Source organism: Leuresthes tenuis, unplaced genomic scaffold (genome assembly GCF_036924035.1).
Source record: "Leuresthes tenuis unplaced genomic scaffold, fLeuTen1.0.hap1 SCAF_73, whole genome shotgun sequence".
Classification (NCBI taxonomy): Eukaryota; Metazoa; Chordata; class Actinopteri; order Atheriniformes; family Atherinopsidae; genus Leuresthes; species Leuresthes tenuis.
In genome coordinates, this window is record NW_027325427.1 from 195,166 (window position 1) to 217,578 (window position 22,413).

Consider the following 22,413-nt stretch of genomic DNA (forward strand, 5'->3'; position numbering starts at 1 on the left):
GTAAGAAAAGGTGCGAATGCCCAACCATACATCATCAAAAGCAGGAGTGGATGTGTTCGGCTACAATAAGGTTTGAATGTCCGACCATAGTTTGTAAAAAGCGGGTAAGAACAGGTTTGTATGCCCGACTGTACACAATCAAAAGAGGGAGCGGAGTTGTTCAGCTACAAGAAGGTGTGAAAGTCCGACCATGGCTTGTAAAAAGCGGGTAAGAACAGGTTTGTATGCCCGAATATACACCATCAAATGCGGGAGCGGAGGTGTTCGGCTGTGAGTAGGTGTTAATCTCCAACCATACTTGGTAAAAAGCGGGTAAGAAAAGGTTAAAATACCCGACTGTACACAATCAATAGCGGGAGCGGATGTGTTCGGCTACAAGAAGATGTGAAAGTCCGACCATGGTTTGTAAAAAGCGGATAAGAAAAGGTGCGAATGTCCGACAATGTATGATCAAAAGAGAGAGCGGAGGTTTTCGGATACAAGAAGGTTTGAATGTCCCACCATAGTTTGTAAAAAGCGGGTAAGAAAAGGTTCGAATGCCCGACTATACACCATCAAAAGCGGGAGCAGAGGTGTTCCGCTGTAAGACGGTGTGAATGTCCGACCATAGTTGGTAAAAAGCGGGTAAGAAAAGGTTAAAATACCCGACTGTACACAATCAATAGCGGGAGCGGAGTTGTTCGGCTACAAGAAGGTGTGAAAGTCCGACCATGGTTTGTAAAAACCGGGAAGAAAAGGCTCGAAAGCCCGACTATACACCATCAAAAAGAAGGTTTGAATGTCCATCAATAATTGCTTTAAAACAAGAAAGTAAATTTTCGAATATCAAACCGCACATGATCATAAGCGGGAGAGGAGGTGTTCGGCTGCAAGAAGGTGTGAATGTCCACCCATAATTCATGAAAAATGGGTAAAAAAAAGGTGCGAATGCCTAACAATACATTATCAAAAGCAGGTGTGAATGTCAGATCATAATTTGTAAAAAGCTGATGAGAAAGGGTGAGAATGCCCGACTATACACCATCAAATGCGGGAGCGGAGGTGTTCGGCTCTTAGTAGGTGTGAATGTCCGACCATAATTGCTGAAGAATGTGTTAGAAAAGGTAAGAATGCTGGACCATACATCATCAAAAGCGGGAGAGGTGGTGTTCGGCTGCAAAAAGGTGTGACTGTTCGACTAAAGTTTGTAAAAAGTGGGTAAGACAAGGTGCGAATGCCTGACAATGTATGATCAAAAGCGGGTGCGGAGGTGTTCAGCTGCAAGAAGGTCTACATGTCCATCAATAATTGCTAGAAAACATGAAAGAAACTTTTCGAAAATCAAACCGCACATGATCATAAGTGGGATAGGAGGTGTTCAGCTGCAAGGTGTGAATGTCCACCCATAAATCCTGAAAAATGGGCAAAAAAAAGGTGTGAATGCCCAACCATACATCATCAAAATCAGGAGTGGAAGTGTTCGGCTACAAGAAGGTGTGAACGTCCAACCAAAATATGTAAAAAGAAGTTAAGAAAAGGTTCGAATATCCAACCAAACATAATCAAAAGCGGGAGCAGAGCTGTTCGACTGCAAGTAGGTGTGAATGTCAGATCATAATTTGCAAAAAGCTGATGAGAAAGGGTGAGAATGCCCGACTATACATCATCAAATAAGGGAGCGGAGTTGTTCGGCTGTGAGTAGGTATGAATCTCCGACCATAATTGCTGAAAAATGTGTTAGAAAAGGTAAAAATGCCGGTCCATACATCATCAAAAGCGAGAGAGGTTGTGTTCGACTGCAAGTAGGTGTGAATGTCCAGCCATAATTACTCACAAACGGGTAAGAAAAGGTAGTAGCCAGACCATATATGATCAAAACAGGGAGCGGAGGTGGTTCAGCTGCAAGAAGGTTTGAATGTCAAACTAAAGTTCAAATATATTAACAAAAGCGGGAGGAGAGGTCTTCGGATGAGAGTGGTTGAAAATTTTCAACCATAATGTATAAAATGCGGTGAAAAAAAAGGTGTGATAGAACACTAAAAGGTGGAGCGGAAGTGTTCGGCTGCAAGAAGGTGTGAATGTCCGACTATATTTGGTGAAAAGCAGGTGAAGCAAGGTCTGAATGCCCAACCTTACATCATCAAAAGCAAGATCAGAGTTGTTTGGCTGCAAGAAGGCCATAGTTTGCCAAAAGCGGGTAAGGTTCGAATGTCCGACTAAATATCAACAAAATTTGGGGCGGAGGTCTTCGGATGCAAGTGGGTGTGAATATCCCACCATACAAGTATGGTGGAGAGGAAGCTGTGAATAGCCGACCATAGTTTGGAAAAAGCGGGTAAGAAAAGGTTTGAATGCCCGAACATACACCATCAAAAGAGGGAGCGGAGGTGTTCCGCTGTACGAAGGTGTGAATGTCCGACCATACTTGGTAAAAAGCGGGTAAGAAAAGGTTAAAATACCCGACTGTACACAATCAATAGCGGGAGCGGATGTGTTCGGCTACAAGAAGATGTGAAAGTCCGACCATGGTTTGTAAAAAGCGGGTAAGAAAAGGTGCGAATGTCTGACAATGTATGATCAAAAGAGAGAGCGGAGGTTTTCGGATACAAGAAGGTTTGAATGTCCCACCATAGTTTGTAAAAAGCGGGTAAGAAAAGCTTAGAATGCCCGACTATACACCATCAAAAGCGGGAGCAGAGGTGTTCCGCTGTAAGACGGTGTGAATGTCCGACCATAGTTGGTAAAAAGCGGGTAAGAAAAGGTTAAAATACCCGACTGTACACAATCAATAGCGGGAGCGGAGTTGTTCGGCTACAAGAAGGTGTGAAAGTCCGACCATGGTTTGTAAAAACCGGGAAGAAAAGGCTCGAAAGCCCGACTATACACCATCAAAAAGAAGGTTTGAATGTCCATCAATAATTGCTTTAAAACAAGAAAGTAAATTTTCGAATATCAAACCGCACATGATCATAAGCGGGAGAGGAGGTGTTCGGCTGCAAGAAGGTGTGAATGTCCACCCATAATTCATGAAAAATGGGTAAAAAAAAAGGTGCGAATGCCTAACAATACATTATCAAAAGCAGGTGTGAATGTCAGATCATAATTTGTAAAAAGCTGATGAGAAAGGGTGAGAATGCCCGACTATACACCATCAAATGCGGGAGCGGAGGTGTTCGGCTCTGAGTAGGTGTGAATGTCCGACCATAATTGCTGAAGAATGTGTTAGAAAAGGTAAGAATGCTGGACCATACATCATCAAAAGCGGGAGAGGTGGTGTTCGGCTGCAAAAAGGTGTGACTGTTCGACTAAAGTTTGTAAAAAGTGGGTAAGACAAGGTGCGAATGCCTGACAATGTATGATCAAAAGCGGGAGCGGAGGTGTTCAGCTGCAAGAAGGTCTACATGTCCATCAATAATTGCTAGAAAACATGAAAGAAACTTTTCGAAAATCAAACCGCACATGATCATAAGTGGGATAGGAGGTGTTCAGCTGCAAGGTGTGAATGTCCACCCATAATTCCTGAAAAATGGGCAAAAAAAAGGTGTGAATGCCCAACCATACATCATCAAAAGCAGGAGTGGAAGTGTTCGGCTACAAGAAGGTGTGAACGTCCAACCAAAATATGTAAAAAGAAGTTAAGAAAAGGTTCGAATATCCAACCAAACATAATCAAAAGTGGGAGCAGAGCTGTTCGACTGCAAGTAGGTGTGAATGTCAGATCATAATTTGCAAAAAGCTGATGAGAAAGGGTGAGAATGCCCGACTATACATTATCAAATGCGGGAGCGGAGTTGTGCGGCTGTGAGTAGGTGTGAATCTCCGACCATAATTGCTGAAAAATGTGTTAGAAAAGGTAAAAATGCCGGTCCATACATCATCAAAAGCAAGAGAGGTTGTGTTCGACTGCAAGTAGGTGTGAATGTCCAGCCATAATTACTCACAAACGGGTAAGAAAAGGTAGTAGCCAGACCATATATGATCAAAACAGGGAGCGGAGGTGGTTCAGCTGCAAGAAGGTTTGAATGTCAAACTAAAGTTCAAATATATTAACAAAAGCGGGAGGAGAGGTCTTCGGATGAGAGTGGTTGAAAATTTCCAACCATAATGTATAAAATGCGGTGAAAAAAAAGGTGTGATAGAACACTAAAAGGTGGAGCGGAAGTGTTCGGCTGCAAGAAGGTGTGAATGTCCGACTATATTTGGTGAAAAGCAGGTGAAGCAAGGTCTGAATGCCCAGCCTTACATCATCAAAAGCAAGATCAGAGTTGTTTGGCTGCAAGAAGGCCATAGTTTGCCAAAAGCGGGTAAGCTGCGAATGACCGACTAAATATCAACAAAATTTGGGGCGGAGGTCTTCCGATGCAAGTGGGTGTGAATATCCCACCATACAAGTATGGTGGAGAGGAAGCTGTGAATGGCCGACCATAGTAAAAAGCGGGTGAGAAAAGGTGCGAATGTCCAATCATACATGATCAAAACAGGGAGCGGAGGTGTTTGGGTGCGACAAGGTGTGTATGTCCACCCATAATTAATGAAAAGCGGGACACAAGTAGGTTTGAATACCCATCATCAAAAGCAGGAGTGGATGTGTTCGGCTACAAGAAGGTTTGAATGTCTGACCATAGTTTGTAAAAAGCGGGTAAGAAAAGGTTTGAGTGCCCGAACATACACCATCAAAAGAGGGAGCGGAGGTGTTCCGCTGTAAGACGGTGTGAATGTCCAACAATAGTTGGTAAAAAGCGGGTAAGAAAAGGTTAAAATACCCGACTGTACACAATCAATAGCGGGAGCGGAGTTGTTCGGCTACAAGAAGGTGTGAAAGTCCGACCATGGTTTGTAAAAAGCGGGTAAGAAAAGGTGCGAATGCCCGACAATGTATGATCAAAAGAGGGAGTGGAGGTTTTCGGCTGCAAGAAGGTCTGAATGTCCAACCATAATTTGTAAAAACCGGGGAAGAAAAGGCTCGAAAGCCCGCTATACACCATCAAAAGTGGGAGCGGAGGTGTTCAGCTTCAAGACGGTGTTCAGCTTCAAGACGGTCTGAATGTCCATCAATAATTGCTAGAAAACATGAAAGAAAATTTTCGAATATCAAACTGCACATGATCATAAGCAGGAGAGGAGGTGTTCAGCTGCAAGAAGGTGTGAATGTCCGACCATAGATGGTAAAAAGCGGGTAAGAAAAGGTTAAATTACCCGACTGTACACAATCAAAAGAGGGAGCGGAGTTGTTCAGCTAAGAGAAGGTGTGAAAGTCCGACCTTGGTTTGTAAAAAGCGGGTAAGAAAAGGTTCGTATGCCCGAATATACACCATCAAAAGCGGAAGCGGAGGTGTTCGGCTGCAAGATATTGTGAACGTCCGACCAAAGTTTGTAAAAAGCAGTTAAGAAAAGGTTTGAATATCTAACCAAACATAAGACTGAGTCTTTTCCGCTGTAGAATGCCCGACTATAGACCATCAAATGCGGGAGCGGAGGTGTTCGGCTCTGAGTAGGTGTGAATGTCCGACCATAATTGCTGAAGAATGTGTTAGAAAAGGTAAGAATGCTGGACCATACATCATCAAAAGCGGTAGAGGTGGTGTTCGGCTGCAAAAAGGTGTGACTGTTCGACTAAAGTTTGTAAAAAGTGGGTAAGACAAGGTGCGAATGCCTGACAATGTATGATCAAAAGCGGGAGCGGAGGTGTTCAGCTGCAAGAAGGTCTACATGTCCATCAATAATTGCTAGAAAACATGAAAAAAACTTTTCGAAAATCAAACCGCACATGATCATAAGTGGGATAGGAGGTGTTCAGCTGCAAGGTGTGAATGTCCACCCATAATTCCTGAAAAATGGGCAAAAAAAAGGTGTGAATGCCCAACCATACATCATCAAAAGCAGGAGTGGAAGTGTTCGGCTACAAGAAGGTGTGAACGTCCAACCAAAATATGTAAAAAGAAGTTAAGAAAAGGTTCGAATATCCAACCAAACATAATCAAAAGCGGGAGCAGAGCTGTTCGACTGCAAGTAGGTGTGAATGTCAGATCATAATTTGCAAAAAGCTGATGAGAAAGGGTGAGAATGCCCGACTATACATCATCAAATGCGGGAGCGGAGTTGTTCGGCTGTGAGTAGGTGTGAATCTCCGACCATAATTGCTGAAAAATGTGTTAGAAAAGGTAAAAATGCCGGTCCATACATCATCAAAAGCGAGAGAGGTTGTGTTCGGCTGCAAGTAGGTGTGAATGTCCAGCCATAATTACTCACAAACGGGTAAGAAAAGGTAGTATTGCCAGACCATATATGATCAAAACAGGGAGCGGAGGTGGTTCAGCTGCAAGAAGGTTTGAATGTCAAACTAAAGTTCAAATATATTAACAAAAGCGTGGGGAGAGGTCTTCGGATGAAAGTGGTTGAAAATTTCCAACCATAATGTATAAAATGCGGTGAAAAAAAAGGTGTGATAGAACACTAAAAGGTGGAGCGGAAGTGTTCGGCTGCAAGAAGGTGTGAATGTCCGACTATATTTGGTGAAAAGCAGGTGAAGCAAGGTCTGAATGCCCAACCTTACATCATCAAAAGCAAGATCAGAGTTGTTAGGCTGCAAGAAGGCCATAGTTTGCCAAAAGCGGGTAAGGTGCGAATGTCCGACTAAATATCAACAAAATTTGGGGCGGAGGTTTTCGGATGCAAGTGGGTGTGAATATCCCACCATACAAGTATGGTGGAGAGGAAGCTGTGAATAGCCGACCATAGTTTGGAAAAAGCGGGTAAGAAAAGGTTTGAATGCCCGAACATACACCATCAAAAGAGGGAGCGGAGGTGTTCCGCTGTACGAAGGTGTGAATGTCCGACCATACTTGGTAAAAAGCGGGTAAGAAAAGGTTAAAATACCCAACTGTACACAATCAATAGCGGGAGCGGATGTGTTCGGCTACAAGAAGGTGTGACAGTCCGACCATGTTGTGTAAAAAGCGGGTAAGAAAAGGTGGGAATGTCCGACAATGTATGATCAAAAGAGAGAGCGGAGGTTTTCGGATACACGAAGGTTTGAATGTCCTACCATAGTTTGTAAATAGCGGGTAAGAAAAGGTTCGAATGCCCGACTATACACCATCAAAAGCGGGAGCAGAGGTGTTCCACTGTAAGACGGTGTGAATGTCCGACCATAGTTGGTAAAAAGCGGGTAAGAAAAGGTTAAAATACCCGACTGTACACAATCAATAGCGGGAGCGGATGTGTTCGGCTACAAGAAGGTGTGACAGTCCGACCATGGTTTGTAAAAAGCGGGTAAGAAAAGGTGCGAATGTCCGACAATGTATGATCAAAAGAGAGAGCAGAGGTTTTCGGATACACGAAAGTTTGAATGTCCTACCATAGTTTGTAAATAGCGGGTAAGAAAAGGTTCGAATGCCCGACTATACACCATAAAAAGCGGGAGCGGAGGTGTTCCGCTGTAAGACGGTGTGAATGTCCGACCATAGTTGGTAAAAAGCGCGTAAGAAAAGGTTAAAATACCCGATTGTACAAAATCAATAGCGGGAGCGGAGTTGTTCGGCTACAAGAAGGTGTGAAAGTCCGACCATGGTTTGTAAAAAGCAGTTAAGAAAAGGTTCGAATATCCAACCAAACATAATCAAAAGCGGGAGCAGAGCTGTTCGACTGCAAGTAGGTGTGAATGTCCAGCCATAATTAGTCACAAACGGGGGAAGAAAAGGTAGTATTGCCAGACCATACATGATCAAAACAGGGAGCGGAGGTTCAGCTGCAAGGTGTGAATGTCTGACTATAGTTTGTAAAAAGCGGGTAAGAAAAGGTGCGAATGCCCGACAATGTATGATCAAAAGAGAGAGCGGAAGTGTTCGGCTGCAAGGTCTGAATGTCCAACCATAATTTGTAAAAACCGGGTAAGAAAATGCTCGAAAGCCCGACTATACATCATCAAAAGCGGGAGCGGAGGTGTTCAGCTGCAAGAAGGTGTGAATGTTCGACTAAAGTTTGTAAAAAGCTGGTAAGACAAGGAGCGATGTCCCGACATTGTATGATCAAAAGCGGGAGCGGAGGTGTCCAGCTGTGAGTAGGTGTGAATGTCCAACCATAATTGCTGAAAAATGTGTTAGAAAAGGTAAGAATACTGTACCATACATCATCAAAAGCGGGAGAGGTGGTGTGCGGCTGCAAGAAGGTGTGAAAGTCCGACAATGGTTTGTAAAAAGCGGGTAATAAAAGGTTCGAATGCCCGAATATACATCATCAAAAGCGGAAGCGGAGGTGTTCGGATGCAAGAAGGTGTGAACGTCCGACCAAAGTTTGTAAAAAGCAGTGAAAAGCGAGAAAAAGCTTTTCGTGAGTTCTGCATGATTTGGGATTTTGCTTATAAAATGCATGAGTCTGCAGAGAAAAGAGAGTGAATGCGAAGTAGACTTTAACACGGCTATGGGAGCGAGCCGAGTGTCGGCTAACCGGGAGAATTGCTTGAAAGAAACGGGACACCGAATGAGCGGTCAGAACAAAGCCTCAATTCGGGATTCTCGTGGTGTTTTTGTTGCTGCCTTGTCTTTTGCATAGAGTAAAAGACAAGGCAGCCATCGAATAGGGCCCGATTGTTCCTACTTGGTCAGCCGAGGAGCAAGGGGGGGGGGGGGGGGGGGGGGGGCAAGCGTCTCAACCAAGCAAAGCTCACCATGGGGAAGGTGGCTATACCAACTAGCCTGATGCCCTGCTCCCGCAGTGACGGATAATCGTACTCTGGTTTCTCTTCATAACATACAAGTCTTTCGCCTTTTACTAAAGACTTCCGTGGAGAGCAGCACTAATGAGTTGTTTCTATTATTGGCAGGCTTTACCTTTGCGGGTGAAGCCCTTTCTGTCTGTGCAAAAGAAATCTTGCTACTTTGCAGAGTGAATTCTCTGAGTAGAGTCGCCTTACTTGTTGCGACTGTGCCGATGTTCGAAGCTGGAGTGCAAAGTTGTTGCTTGAATGGTGCTTGCTGGAGCATGCGGGAGTGCAAAGTTATACCATTTAAAAGGGCTGAAGAGTGCTCAGTGCAGCGGGTGGGCGGAGGTGCAACGTGACACTCTGGCCACCTATGGCCATAAAAAGAACACTGCTACAAGTGCGCATTGTGCCAGCAAGGGCCCTCGGACCTGAAACAGTGGACAGTTATCGCTTCTCGGCCTTTTGGCTAAGATCAAGTGTAGTATCTGTTCTTATCAGTTTAATATGTCCTCTATACGAGGACAACATATTAAATTGATTTTTAAGAATAGGAGTTGAAAAAGAAGCTTGCTCCGTTCACTCCAAGCCTCGACCCGGTACTGCAGTGCCGCTGGGAACGGTGCGCTCTCCTCTGCTCTTGTGAAAAAGCAAACAGCGGTGCAGGATGCAAGTTTCAGGGAGCCCAAGATGAAACTTTCTTTTAGTCTGCTGAGAAAAGAGAGTGAATGCGAAGTAGACTTTAACACGGCTCTGGGAGCGAGCCGAGTGCGGGCTAACCGGGAGAATTGCTTGAAAGAAACGCCATACCAAATGAGCGGTCAGAACAAAGCCTCAATACGGTGTTCCCGTTGTGTTTTTGTTGCTGCCGCTGTTTGCTTTTTCACAAGGGGAGCAGGGGGGGGGGGGGGGGGGGGGGGGGCAAGCGTCTCAACCAAGCAAAGCTCACCAAGTAGGAACAATCGGGCCCTTTTCGATGGCTGCAACACCTGAAAGAGATATTGATGCGAGACCCGATCAAATGCTTTTTCAAAGTCTAAATTTAAGATGACAAGCCGGGTGTTTCTGTCTCTAGCGTAATCAATGATGTCTCGAATCAGTACGAGGCTGTCGGTGAGTTGTCTCCCTGAGATGGCACAAGCTTGGTCTGGGTGAATTACCTCCTCTAAAACAGAGGACATCCGTGTCGCTAAAACCTTGCTAAAAAGTTTACAGTCAAAGTGTGATGGGCCTCCAATTCTTTAGGTCAGTCTTATCATTTTTTTTATAAAGTAGAGTCACTATTCCCACTCTAAAACTGTCAGGCAGTCGGTCGAGTTTTTCAAAATCTTTAAAAACATCTAAAATGTCTGATGATAAAAGGTCCCAATAGGTCAGATAGAATTCTGCAGGAAGCCCGTCTAAACCCGGAGCTCGACTTCTCTTAAAACCTGTTAGGCATTTTTTTAACTCTAAAGCAGTAAAATTCTGTGTCAAGTGTGCATTCTCTTTTACGGTTTTGTCAACGAATTTTAAGATTTCTGCCGATGTTTCCAAGTGCACTGGTTGTCACACCGTAATGAAGTGCGGGCCCCGGTGCGGTCACAGAGTCAGGAGGACAAGAACTCTTAGTTCAAACAAAAGTTTATTAGTTAACAGAAAATCTCACACAGAGGAAAAACCTGGCCTGGTGAGCAGGGAAGTCGGCCTGCGGAACCGGAACAAAAAACCAAGGTAATCCAAGAACTGAAAATAATCCACAAAACATCAAGGGTCAGGATCCAGGTCGTGAACCAAACAGGCATAACAAATACATTAACACACGAGCAAAGAAAGGCGGAGAAGACCAGGTATTTAAACTAACGGGGCAATCAAGGGAAGATGGAACACAGGTGAGTTACGAACCAGGTGTGACAGTACCCCCCCTCCGACGATCGCCTTTAGGCGGCCCACCAGGCTTGTTAGGGTGGGTTCTGTAGAAGTCGGTGATGAGGGCATGGTCCAGAATAAACCGACGTGGAACCCAAGAACGCTCCTCCGGCCCATAACCCTCCCAGTCAACCAAATACTGGAAACCCCTGCCACGACGTCTGACATTCAGAATCCGATCAACTGAGAAAGCAGGATGGCCATCCACGACCAGGGGGGGAGGAGGATGTTCAGCTGGAGGACCAAGTGCACAAGAGGTGACTGGCTTTAAGAGGGACACATGAAACGTGGGGTGTACCTTAAGGGAGTCTGGGAGCTTAAGGCGCACAGCCGAGGGATTAATGATTCTGACCACTGGAAAAGGACCAATGAAACGAGGGGCCAGCTTACGGGAATCTACCTGCAAAGGCAGGTCCCTGGTGGATAACCACACCATCTGCCCAGGCTGATAATTAGGAGCGGGCGAACGCCAACGGTCCGCCAACAGTCGGTTCCGGGCAGCGGACCTAACTAACGCAGCCCGAGCCTCCAGCCACACTCTGCGAACTCGTCGCAAGTGTTCCTGAACAGAAGGGACGGACACATCATCCTCCTGGGAAGGGAACAAAGGGGGTTGAAAACCATACATTACCATGAATTGCGACATACCAGTAGCAGATGTGGAGAGACTGTTATGAGCGTACTCCACCCACGGTAGCTGAACACTCCAGGAGGATGGGTTACGTGCACACACACATCTTAAAGCGGCCTCCAGGTCCTGGTTGGCCCGTTCTGTCTGGCCGTTCGACTGAGGATGGTACCCAGACGATAGACTAACCCTCGCCCCCAATGCGCCACAGAACGCTCGCCAAACCTGGGAAGCAAACTGGGGTCCCCGATCAGAAACGATGTCCATGGGGATACCATGGAGACGAAAAACATGATGAACCAAGAGCTCAGCAGTCTCCAGAGCAGAAGGGAGCTTCGACAGTGGTACAAAATGCACAGCCTTAGAAAAACGATCGACAATAGTAAGGATGACAGAGTTACCTGCAGAAGGAGGCAGACCAGAGACAAAATCCACCGCGATGTGAGACCACGGCCTTGAGGGAATGGGGAGAGGGTTCAGCAAGCCAGCGGGCCGTTGGTGCGAGGCCTTCCCTCGGGCACAGACGGCGCAAGCTGCCACAAACTGATTGGTGTCACGGACCAGCGTGGGCCACCAGAACCGCTGTCGAATGAGCTCAAGTGTGCGTGCAGCCCCAGGATGGCAGGCCAATCTGGAGGAGTGCCCCCACTGTAGCACCTGAGACCTAACGTTCTCGGGAACGAACAAAGAGTTAGGTGGTCCGATCTCTGGACGGGGACAACGGGAAAGGGCCCTCTTAACCTGCTGCTCAACCTCCCAATGGACCGCTCCCACAAAACAGCTTGGAGGGAGCACAGGCTCAGAAGGATCAGTCAATGGTTGTCTCTCTGTCTGACGGGAAAGGGCATCAGGCTTTAAATTACGGGAACCAGGTCTATAAGAGAGTGTAAAATTAAATCTGCCTAAAAAAAGTGCCCATCTGGCCTTTCGAGAATTGAGACGTTTGGCTTGCTGAAGGTAGGCCAAGTTCTTATGGTCCGTCCAAACCACAAATGGAATTTCTGCTCCCTCCAGCCAGTGTCTCCACTCCTCTAATGCCAGAACAACTGCTAAAAGCTCCCGGTTACCCACGTCATAGTTGCGCTCAGCCGGAGACAGCCGGCGAAAAAAATACGCACACGGATGCAACTTCTGTTGTGAGACCTGCGAAAGCACGGCTCCCACACCACTGTCAGAGGCATCCACCTCCACTACGAACTGCTTAGAGGCATCAGGGTGGATGAGAACAGGCGCAGAGGAAAACAGCTCTTTAAGTCTTGAGAATGCCTGGGCAGCTTCAGAGGTCCAGGTAAAAGGGCTGGAGGTGGAGGTAAGTTGGGTGAGTGGTGCAGCCACCTTACTAAAATTCCTAATAAAGCGCCGGTAAAAATTAGCAAAACCAAGGAAACGCTGAAGTTGCTTGCGGTTCTCAGGTGCTGGCCACTCAACCACCGCCCTTACCTTGGCTGGATCAGAGCGAATCTGACCTCTTTCAATGAAAAAGCCCAAAAAAGAGACTGACTGGACATGAAACTCGCATTTCTCAGCCTTGACAAATAATCTGTTCTCAAGCAATCTTTGGAGAACTAATCTGACGTGCTTGCTATGTTCCTCCAGTGTGCTAGAAAAAACTAAAATGTCGTCCAGATAAACAAAAACAAAACGGTTGAGCATGTCACGGAGTACATCATTAACTAAGGATTGAAAAACTGCCGGTGCATTAGTTAACCCAAAAGGCATGACCAAGTACTCAAAATGGCCAAGAGGTGTGTTTAACGCCGTTTTCCACTCATCCCCCTCACGAATACGGACAAGATGGTATGCATTCCGAAGATCTAGTTTGGAGAAGACAGTGGCTTGATGAAGGGAGTGAAAAGCTGAATCCAATAGTGGCAGGGGATATTTATTTTTGACAGTGATAGCGTTCAGACCACGATAGTCAATGCAGGGGCGCAAGGTCTTGTCTTTCTTAGACACAAAAAAAAACCCAGCACCTACAGGGGAGGAAGAGGGGCGAATGATACCTGCTGCCAATGACTCCTGTATGTACCTCTCCATGGTCTCTCTCTCGGGACGGGAGAGGTTGTAAAGGCGGCTGGAGGGGAGAGGAGACCCAGGCAGTAAGTCTATGTGGCAGTCATAGGGATGGTGTGGTGGGAGAGAGAGAGCTTGATGTTTGCTAAATACCTCAGCCAAGTTATGATAACAAGGAGGAACCCCAGAAAGATCAGGAGAGACGGAAGGAACTATGGCAGGAGGACTCAAGGCTGGAACAGCAGATCTAAGACAATTATTGTGGCATGCTACACTCCAGCTAATGATTGTGCTCTGTGTCCAGTCAATGTTGGGATTGTGCAGCCTAAGCCAGGGGAGACCTAAAACCACAGGAGTATGAGGAGCAGGCATAACAAAAAAACTGATAAGCTCATGGTGGTTACCAGAGATAAATAAAGATAAAGGAACAGTCTGGTGAGTAATTACCAACAACAACCTACCGTCTAGAGCATTTACCTTACGAGGTGCTGTAAGTGACACAACAGGAATATTATGTAGTTTAACAAAATCTGCGGAAATAAAATTCTCATCTGCCCCAGAATCCACAAACGGATTCATAGCCACCTCCTTAGAGTCACAAAACAAAACGGCAGACAACTGAGTACGTGTGGAAGGCAAACAACTTGAATCTTGGCTCACCTGGGTCCCCCCCTCCTCAGGTGAGCCTAGGCTTTTGGCAGATTGGGGCAGTTCTCTCGAACGTGGCCGCAATAAAAACAAAGCCTCGCCTGAAGTCTCCGTTGACGCTCCGTCGGAGTCAATCTGGCCCGTCCAAGCTGCATGGGTTCAGGAGGGGGCAGGACAACAGGAGTGTGAGCACCTGCTGGAGTGGACACCTCCACCTGTTGGCCAGAGGCAGGACCAAACAACGGGGTACAGGCGGAAGCGATGCAGCTCCGGTCACGCTCCCGGCGTCTCTCTCGCACGCGGTTGTCCAACCGCCTCGCAAGGTCTATTAAATCGGCCAAGGATTCTGACTCATCCCGAGCCGCCAGCTCATCCCTCAAATTGTCATTCAGGGAGCGAAGAAATATTCCCATCAACGCAGCCTTATCCCAGCCGCTCTCCGTCGCCAGTGTGGAGAACTCAATCGCGTGGTCGGCTACTGACCTGGAGCCTTGGCGCAGTGAAAGCAGTCGGTTGCCCGCCTCTTTACCACGAACAGGATGGTCGAAGACCCCTCTCATCTCCGCCACGAACCGCCGGTAGGAGGAGCAGAGCTGGGGGTTGCCTTCCCACGTAGCCAGCGCCCACTGTGCAGCCCGTCCGGAGAGGAGGCTGGTGATATACGCCACCTTGGCGCGGTCCTCCCGGTACATCCGAGGCTGCAACTCAAACACCAGAGCGCACTGGAGGAGGAAACGTCCACAGGCTCCCACGTCCCCGCCATAACGCTCCGGCGTCGGGAGATGGGGCTCGGGAAGAGGGGGCGTTGATGGCAGAACCGCGACAGGTGGCGGATAAGCAGCACACAGTTCCAGTCTCTGAGAGAGGGAGGCGACGCTAGAAGTCAAGGACCCCAACGCCTCCATAATGTCCTTGAGGTCCTGGGCATGCTGTCCCAATAAAGAGCCCTGGGCGGTCAGCGCCTGGTGAACCGACTCTGGATCCGCGGGGTCCATTTGGCTCGTGTGTTCTGTCACACCGTAATGAAGTGCGGGCCCCGGTGCGGTCACAGAGTCAGGAGGACAAGAACTCTTAGTTCAAACAAAAGTTTATTAGTTAACAGAAAATCTCACACAGAGGAAAAACCTGGCCTGGTGAGCAGGGAAGTCGGCCTGCGGAACCGGAACAAAAAACCAAGGTAATCCAAGAACTGAAAATAATCCACAAAACATCAAGGGTCAGGATCCAGGTCGTGAACCAAACAGGCATAACAAATACATTAACACACGAGCAAAGAAAGGCGGAGAAGACCAGGTATTTAAACTAACGGGGCAATCAAGGGAAGATGGAACACAGGTGAGTTACGAACCAGGTGTGACACTGGTTTCTCTTTGTACATGTTACTATAAAAGGTATGTACAGTTTCAATCATCTCTTGTGTGGATTTTGTTAAAAACCCATCTTCTCTTTTTAGATTTTGAATACACTCCTTTTTATTTATAACTTTCTTTCTTTTTCACCTTCCTCAATTTCCTGCTCCCTGCTTCTTACAAAAATTCCTTTACTCTTTATTTCTGCTAAAACTGACATTTCCTTTTTGACATCTTTGATTTCTTCTTTAAAGTCTATGCCACACTGATTTAGTTTAAAGTAGCGCTGTAAGCGTTTATGTAGTCCCATCATACATCTATTCTATTTCCTTTTTTTACGTTTACCTTGCTTCACCATTTCCCACTGTTGGAAAAATTATATAGTTATACTATGACAGAAGAGTCCCTCCATCTGTTCACCGTCTTTCCCATAATATTAACTGGTGAGAAGCACCTCTTATGTTCCTTCCCATAACAAGGAATGGGGAGAGAAGCACCTTTCCCCATAACATTGAATGTTCCTTCCCATAATAATGAATGGTGAGAAAAGCGCCTTTTCTCATAACATTGTGCGATCAGCAAGCATAAACAACATAAATAGCTGGAGCACCATTTGGTCGGGAGACAACTCTGAGCGGTCTTCCCGACAGGTTGTGTGGATTTGTGCGGACTTGTCTCTTTCTTGCAAGAAATAAATGTTTTGTGTTAATTAATCGTATCCAGCGACTCTGAGCCTAATTTTACAGAGAATTTTTCTAACATAATGGTCCTTCGAGCCGGATTCTAAGTCCTTTCCACCTTCCAGAATCGGAGCTGAAACCGTGCACGGGGGAGTCCAGGATTCCTAACTGAAGTCCTCTCAGCACAGTTTCTGATAGAGGCCGGCTGCCACTGGCTGGAGGAAAGGTAACAGAATCTATTTTTGAATCAGTGGACAGACTCGCTGGATTCTTCGTTGTTTAACTTACCAATGGATTTATGGTAAGGAACCCTTTGTATTACTATTGTTGGTTGGAAATAGTGTGATTATTAGGGAAAATTTTGATTAATTAACTAGCAATTGATATAAAATGGTGCTCCAGTTATAGTCATAGAAAATGGAGGCTTTTAAATAGATTGAGTCGTTGCTATTTTCCTAAGAATATTACTATTTCGAATGCAACCTAGTAAAGAAGCCTTTTAACTGGTAACTGTGTAAAAGTTATGTTGGATCACTCACAAATGAAGCAGTCAGAAAAAGTAAGCCTTTTAACTGGTAACCGTATGTAGGTTGTGTTGGATTAACCCATAAAAGAAGCAGTCAGAAAAGGTCATCCTTTTAACTGGTAACTGTGTATAGGATTAACCCATAAAAACCTAATTAGCGGTCAGAAAAGGTCATCTTTTTAACTGGTAACTGTGTGTAAATTGTGCTGGATTAACCCATAAAAGAAGCAGTCAGAAAAAGTCAGCTTTTTAACTGGTAACTGTGTATAGGATTAACCCATGAAAACCTAATAGCAGTCAGAAAAGGTCAGCCTTTTAACTGGTAACTGTGTGTAGGTTGTGTTGGATTAGCCATAAAAGAAGCAGTCAGAAAAGGTCAGCTTTTTAACTGGTAACTGTGTATAGGATTAACCCATGAAAACATAATAGCAGTCAGAAAAGGTGAGGCAAAGGAAAAAAGCCTTTTAACTGGTAACTGTATGTTGTGTTGGATAACCCACATATGAAACGGTCAGAAAAGGTCAACCTTTTAACTGGTAACCGTGTGTAGTGGTGGGATTAACCAAGGACAACAAAAATGCAGTCAGAAAAGGTTAGTCCATAGTCTGTGTGAGAAGACTACAGGAATAAATAACTCCGCGCAGCGCGTTAGAAAACGGAATCTTTCTTAAGAGAGTTTGCGATGAAAGATCGCAAGTTTTAAATCCATGTTAGTTTTTGTTAGTGTTATACGTCTAATCGTTTGTTTGTTAAATGGCCTGATTGTTGAATCGTTAGTTTGTGAAATTAATTTGTTTGTTTGTAAAAAGGGGCTGGTTGTTAAATTGTTTGTTTGTCGAATTGTTTGTTAAAGTCTTTGCCAAACTCCGAAGGTTGTTAAAGTCTTTGCTGCAGTGTTGTTTTATTTGCTATGTATGTATGGGAGTAAAACAGCTGTGTGTGTGTGTGTGTATTGTTGCTGAAGGTATAGGTCATTGTTGAACTGTTGCTTTGTGATAGAATTGTTGGTTTGCTAAAAGGGCTGGTTGCTGAATTATTTGTTTGTTAAATTGTGATTTTTTCCTTCTTTGCTACAGTGTTGTTTTATTTGCTATGTATGTATAAGAGTGAAACAGTTGCTGGTGTGTGATGTTGTTGATGGTGACGACAGAAAAAATGTATTACTGACTAATTGAGTTGAAGTGAACATTGGAATCTGGTTGTTGCTCGTGACATAAACGACAGAAGTAGTGTTTCATTCAGTAGTACTCAAAATAACTCCACTGAAAATTGATTAGCTGCAAAAGGACAGTATGGGAAATATCTGTTTTAAAGCTAACCGGGAGTTAAGTGGGAGTGCTAAAATCATGTTTCAGAAAAAACCCGATAATATTGAATACTTAGAGAGATGAGAAAATAAATTTGGGTTTGAGGGAGAATTGAACATGGTAAAATTGTCCAATCCTAGAGAAGGGGAAGACAAAAGTAATGTACAAAGTAAATCTAGTTAAAAAGAACACAACAAAAAAAAAAAAAAAAGAACAACAAGGATTAGAGCTAGACATTTGTACAAGTTTGTGTATTAAGATTTAACAGCTCTCTTAAAGAGTTAAAGTTCAGAAGATCTCAGACAAACAAACAGATCATTTCAAATCTTTACTCCTTTCACAGGAAAAACTATCTGAGCAAAAGATGTTTTACAACCTGTGATTTTTATAAATTCCATATCAAACCTGCCATTCTTAGGCAAAGTCCTAGGAAAAGTTGTATACCAACAGCTTTCTGACTTTTTCCTGTCTAACAATGCTTTTGATACTTTCATCTCACAGTATGTGTTTAACTGAGAGATGAAACAACAAGACCGAGAGTGGGGAGGGTCTTTGTGCCATATTCAGGGCCAATATACCCACTCACAAGATAAAACATTTATTTTTGTCTTTAATTCGAGCATGTGTCATTTAAAAAGGGAGATAAAATTATCTTAAATACTTTGTCTCACCGCAGAAGGATTTTATTGATGATTTTACTGGAATTTCTTTAAATTGTGTGCACTGCTGTTGACTGTTTAATCATAACAGGGGACTTGAAGGTGCACATAGATGTAGGCCATAATAAGCAAGCTAAAGAACTCACTGCTGTCTTTGAAATGTTTGGTCTAACTCAGTGTGTGACTTTGCATAGATGAAGAGAGAGTTATTTTCTGAAATCATAAAAAAACTGCAGTAACAACTCTCATGTCTTGCTTGCTACAGTAAACAGATTAACAAACCCTCCAGGTTGCATTTAGAACTCATTTCTACATATAAGGGTAATGAAGTCGGAATATTCTTTAATGACAAAGTTCAAGGCATTAAAAAATGAAATAATTTCCTCCTGAAGCAGGTCTGAGACCAGACAGTCAAACCCTTCAGGTGCAGATGATTTTCAAGCCAAACTGAAACATTTTCTAAATTTGAGATTAGCTCTTCTGCAACAAAATCATAAGTGTATCAGAAACATAAGCCGAAAATAGAGAATTTAACATATTAATGTTAAGTAATGCTATGGTTAAGTAATGCTTCATTACTTCTGATTGACTAACTTCCCTAAAACTTATGAACTGACATCATATTCATCAGAGATTAAAGCATTTATCTCACAGAATGGGTTAAAGTGAGTATTAGTATATATATATAGATATATAAATATATTTATATATTTTATATATAAAATATATTTTTTTTAAAAAACCAACACAGCAATGAAATATGCTATGTGAGTCAGATATCAAACAATAGCTTTCTTAAAGAGAAATTTAAAGACAGCTGCAATAAATCAGCGTAATATATGGAGTAATATATTAATACTATAAGCAGTTTCTAAGCCTGCAGATAAATATTAATTAAATTAAACAGAAAGGTGTGTGCATGTGTGTTCAACAGGTGCCAAATTAAGATGGGTCAAATGCAGAGAGTAATTTTGTGTGACTTGTAACATGACAATAAACAGTAATCTTAATGTGTTTGCACAGCAATGGAATAAAGAGGGCATGCAGAGTAGCACTCTGACAACAAAAAGAAAAGGAAGAAAGGACTAAACTTTTTGTTGGAAGGGAGAGAAGCAACTATTTAGGTGATGAGGGAAAGCAAAAACACAGATCACAACAGGAGCAGAGACAGAGGAAGTAGAAGGAGAGACAGAGCAGGAGGCTGTGTGGAAGGAGGGGGCATTGGGCGAGGGACTGCAGGAGCAACAGTAAGATAGAGGAAGAGTTTGGGAGTCAGTTATGACTAGATAAGAAAAAAAACAGGAGCTGTAACCAGGATAGAAGCAGAAAAGCCAGAAAAAGTGCTAAACTTAGAGGGAATTGAACTTATCTTATAGTATGACATCAAACCTGAGATTACATTGAATGTTTCTGGGACGGAGGTAACTTTTCTATGCGACACAGGTGCAACACGAACTGTAATCCATCCTGATGACATTCCGGGAGTTGAGGAATCCAAGGAAATTATTTGGGTCAAATCAGCAAATGGTAAGAGCCATCCTGAGCATTTATTCTGAGAAACTGGATGCATATACTAGTCCATTAAATTGGACCACGCATGCAAAACCAAATATACACTTACAAGGACAGTTCCCGGGGCCGGAGGACCCTTTTCAACACGTTTGTATAGATTTCATTGAATTAAATAAAGGGGTCTCCCTGGTGATTAGTGATGTTTTACCAAATGAAGTGAAGTATTTCCAAATGCACAGGCAGATGTACCCTCAACACTGGTGAATTAAATATTACCTAGATTTGGAATTCCTGAAAAATCTACAGTGATAACAGGGACGCACTTTGTAAACAACATTATCTTCCTGATGGCGAAGAACTTAAAAACAAAAAAGGATCTCAGAAACCACTGTGCAAGACTGAAGAAACTGGGAAGAATTGGGTTACTGTTTACCACTAGTAGTCCTAAACATACATATTACTCTAACTAGCACAGAATTAACTCTATTTGAGATGATGTATAATGTATGACCATTTTTACTACCACAGAACTATTCACCAGACATGATGAAGAAAGAGAAGAAACCTTAGCAGGATACATGGTTAAAATGTTAACAAGTAGAGAGATCTATTCTGTCTAGTGTCTGTTCCAGGTGACCCTGTGGAGGAATCTCTAAAACCTGGAGACTGGATCCTCATCAAAGTGATAAAGAAAGATAACTGCTCCAGCCCAAGGTGGGAAGGTCCATATCAGGTACTGCTTACAGAAACCACAGCAGCTAAACTAATATATCCTGGATGCACTTATCACACTGTAAACTAGTAAGGCCACGACCTGCAGAAGTAGGGAAAGATTAGTTACCCACCACCGTTCTCTGAGGCATGAGTCTGACTACAAAGGGGAGTTCTCTCAACAGGAGGGGGTTCGTCTCAACCTCAGTGAAGAAAACAACGGCTAAAATGAGAACATAGGGTGTGGCTAAAATAAGACAGGGATAGACAGACAGCAGCCGTGGCATCCATTCAGATTACCAGGATTTTGTAGGTTAAAAGGAACCAGTTGTGTATTGTTAATCATTATTCTTATTATCGTATTGCTAATTCTATGGGATTAAGCACAGATTAATAAAAAAACTAAAAGATAATGCATTACAATGAATCACCCTCAGACCCTTGACACAGACTGACCACAGAGATAGGAGGTCCCTCAGGTCCAACAGACAACTTGTCAACCTATTTTTTGTTGCAGGAATAGATGGGGTGGCTGACATTGACTTATGCTCAATTATTTTATGTAAAGACAACCAAAAAGCCCATGTGTATTCTGAAAAGTACATATGTGAAATGTATGTTAATACAAGATTTCTGAAGAATCGTCGGTGTATCAGTTGGAATTTTGTTAGAATGTATACAGCATGACAAAATAACCAATATAATTGTATTGAATGTGCAAAAGCCAGAATATTAATTTAGAAATGAAGCATTACAATTGTATAATGAATCTTTTGTACCTAACACAGAGCAATGTAAAACTCTCTCTTTGTTGTTCCCAGCAGTTAAGAAAAGAGACAACTGCCCTCAGCGTTGGCTTATACGGGTAATTTATATATGTTTCATCCACAGGGGTACAGGTAAGAATGTGGGTACACTCATGTCAGATAATTGTCAAGAATCCATCTATTGTCACTCAGGACGCAGGTAACTACTCAGCATCTTGGTTTCGGAACCAGACTTCCATGAGAGCAGACCTCTGGTGGCTGTGTGGGGATATGAAACTGAGGTCCGTCCTTCTGCCTAACTGGCAGCTGCACAATAGCCCAACTACAGATGCCTTTCCATCTGTTCCCTGTGGGGGACTTTAAGGCCTTGGGTGAGAAGCTGCAATGTCTCAAGCGTTCAACTGCGTCTGGAGGTTCATTTGACAACAGAGTGTACCTGGATAGCATTGGAGTTCTGAGTCCCAGATGAATTTAAAGCTAGAAATCAAGTAACCACAGACTTTGAATCTTTTCTTTTCTGGTGGGCAACAATAAATAAAAATGTTTATTGGATAAATTACATCTACGAGGCATTGCTGAACAATTAAAATGTTTGGAACTTTATCCTGTTCCTTTATTCCTAACAATACTTCCGCAGATGGCAGAATCACAAAGAGGGACTCGCCTCACTCTCTGCAGAGCTGATAGAAAATCAACGACCCCTTCACTGACATGATGGAGAAGTGGTTTGGTCTCTGTCTGTTGTAACAGCCATAGTAGCCACCTGTGCTTGATGTTGTATCACATGCTTGGGAGGACTGTCCCAAAGACTGATTGAAACCTTCCTTACCTGCATAATGTATCAACAGATAGAGGGAGATGATGACAACGAGCTACACGTGGACGATGGAGACGATGATAACCTTTAAAGTTCAAAGTACTTTGAATGACCCCGAGTGAATTCTAAAAGATTTCTTTAATGATTATTTTTGCGTTCATATGAAAGACCAATGAACATGGGAATTGGACCTAATAAAAGGCAATTCCTG

At 43.8% G+C, this 22,413-nt stretch overlaps 2 non-coding genes across 2 annotated transcripts; both read left to right on the plus strand.

The window, feature by feature from the left end:
• Positions 1-8,704: 8,704 nt before the first annotated feature.
• LOC140286118 (U5 spliceosomal RNA) lies at positions 8,705-8,818 on the plus strand. The gene has a single exon (XR_011911007.1). It is a non-coding gene; the product is annotated as a U5 spliceosomal RNA (small nuclear RNA).
• A 308-nt stretch (positions 8,819-9,126) lies between these two features.
• LOC140286120 (U2 spliceosomal RNA) lies at positions 9,127-9,310 on the plus strand. The gene has a single exon (XR_011911009.1). It is a non-coding gene; the product is annotated as a U2 spliceosomal RNA (small nuclear RNA).
• Positions 9,311-22,413: the final 13,103 nt, after the last annotated feature.